Source organism: Babylonia areolata, chromosome 18 (assembly GCF_041734735.1).
Source record: "Babylonia areolata isolate BAREFJ2019XMU chromosome 18, ASM4173473v1, whole genome shotgun sequence".
NCBI classification, from domain to species: Eukaryota; Metazoa; Mollusca; class Gastropoda; order Neogastropoda; family Buccinidae; genus Babylonia; species Babylonia areolata.
In genome coordinates this window covers 7,385,717-7,388,216 of record NC_134893.1, presented here as the reverse complement: position 1 = coordinate 7,388,216, position 2,500 = coordinate 7,385,717, and the positions used below count along the sequence as shown (strand labels likewise).

The following is a 2,500-nucleotide window of genomic DNA, read 5'->3' as shown; positions in this document are numbered from 1 at the left end:
ATGATTTTTCTTTCTTTCTTTTTCCCTAGCTTTATTCTTTCTTGCTTCCTTCCTTGCTTTTCGTTTTCCTTCTTGCTTTTTTTTGTTTATTTGTTTCTTTTGGTGTGTTTTTTTCTTTCTTTTTTCTTTCTTTCTTTTTTTTGTTTTTTGTTTTTTTTGTTTGTTTGTTTGTTTTTGTTTTTTGTTTTGTTTTTGGTTTGCAAGTTTTCTGTACTTCTGTTCTTCATTGTTTCTTTTGTTCTCTCTCTCTCTCTCTCTCTCTCTCTCTCTCTCTCTCTCTCTCTCTCTCTCTCTCTCTCTCTCTCTCTGTTTTTTTCATCTTCGTTTTTCTTTTCTTCTTTTGTCTTCTTTGTATATTTTTTTTTCTTTCTCCACGCATTCCTGTCTTTCATTCTTCTCATCATTCCTTCCTTCCTTCCTTCTTTCCTTTTTTTTTTTTTATTCATTTCTTCCATCGTTCTGTTTCTGTTTGATGTTTTATGTATTCCTTTCTTTCTCTCGCTCGTCTCCTTTCTTCCTTTCTTTCTTCCTTTCTGTACCTATATTTCTTTCTTTTTTTAATTCTCACTTTCTCGTTCTTTTTCTTTCTTCCTTTCTTTTAGCGCCATTCGTTTTTTGTTGTTGTTGTTGTTTTTTGTTGTTTTTATGTGTGTTTTTTTTTGTTTGTTTTTTTTTGTTGTTTTTTTTGTATTGTGAATTTTTTCAATTTTTGTGTCTAGTCTTTCTTTCCTCTTGTCCGTTCTTTTCGAATTTTTTCTTCTTTCTTTCTTTCTTTCTTTCTATTATTTATTTTTCTTTCTTTTTTTTTCGAATCGCTCCCTTTCTCATTTTATATTTCGTTTATTTATTTTTGCATGCTCTGTCTCTGTGTATTGATTTGTATGTATAAACGTGCAGTTATTTTCTTCGTTCAATATTCAGCCATTCGTTTGTTTCTGTGGTCGCAGAAAATAAGATTAATCGAGAATAATTATATTTCCGAAACGAAAACAAGAAGACATGAAACGCGGGCATGCAATTAGTTGCAGTTCTTCGTCTAAATGTCCATCATATTAATGGATGAATGTATGAATTAAAAACATTATGTGATTGAATAACTAACTAACTAAATAAATGAATAAATAAATAAATATATAGATGAATAAACAAATAAGCAAACAAACAAATGGATAAATAGGTTAATGGTTGCCTTCGGAAATCTCTTGATGAAGGTAATGATGATAATGATGGACGGTTAGGTTGATGATAGTAATTACCTTCTTCAGGTTTGTCTCGTTGGTCATGGAGTGATGGCCTAGAGGTAACGCGTCCGCATAGGAAGCGAGAGAATCTGAGCGCGCTGGTTAGAATCACGGCTCAGCCGCCGATATTTTCTCCCTCTCCACTATACTTTGAGGGGTGGTCTGGACGCTAGTCATTCGGATGAGGCGATAAATCGAGGTCCCGTGTGCAGCATGCATTTTAGCGCACGTAAAAGAACCCACGGCAACTAAAGGGTTGTTCCTGGCAAAATTCTGTAGAAAAAATCCACGTCAATAGGAAAAACAAAGAAAACTGCACGCAGGAAAAATACACACAAAAAAAATGGGTGGCGCTGTTGCATAGCGACACGCTCTCCCTGGGGAGAGCAGCCCGAATTTCACACAGAGAAATCTGTTGTGATAAAAAGAAATACAAAATACAAAAATACAAAATGCATTCGGAGATAAGCACAGCGCAGTGGAATGGCTGTCAGTCTGCTTGTGAGCCTGTGCAGCCTCTTGGAAGCGGCTTGTTTTGCAGGGCCGTACCTGTGATCTCCCAGGTCAACATATGTGCAGACTTGCTAGTGCTTGAACCCCCTTCGTGTGTATGCGCACGCATGAAAATCAAATACGCACATTAAAGATCATGTAATCCATGTCAGCGTTCAGCGGGTTATGGAAACACGAGCATGCACACCCCCGAAAACGGAGTATGGCTGTCTGTGTGGCGGGGTAGATAAACAAAACGGTCATACTCGTAAAGTGTTACATGCCTGAATGTGTATGTGTGCGTGCCTGAAATCTGATTGAATGAAACAGGAAACGAATGATGAGCTCCCAATGGCAGCCGTCAGCCGGCTCCACCCAGGTAGGCAGCCTGTTGTGCTAATGACCGCAAGTTTGTAAAGCGCTAAGAGCTTGGTCTCCGACCGAGGATAGGCGCTATATAAATATCCATATCATTATCATCATCATGTGTGCATCGGCCATAAATTGTCTTTTCTCTCGGACTTCTAATGCCGCTGCAGTCTTGATGAATTTGTTCTGTACAAGAGGGACGTGGTGACGTTCTCTAATTTAGGGTAGGGGGTGATTCTCACTCAGTCTGGCTCCACGACTGAGCAATTTTTTTTTTTGGTCGCCAGTAGGAGAGCAGAGGGGTTTGGGTGTTGTCGTGCATTATTGTGGTGAATCAGGACAACTGAACGACCGCATGCTCAGCAGTACTGCAGGGTCTCCTCTGTTGCGTGGCCTCA

At 38.9% G+C, this 2,500-nt stretch overlaps 1 protein-coding gene across 1 annotated transcript in view; it reads left to right on the top strand.

Annotated features, from left to right (window-relative positions):
* Positions 1-2,500, top strand: part of LOC143291876 (rhomboid-related protein 2-like) — an 87,495-nt gene that overhangs the window by 43,304 nt on the left and 41,691 nt on the right. The gene's annotated exons all lie outside the window — the stretch shown is intronic.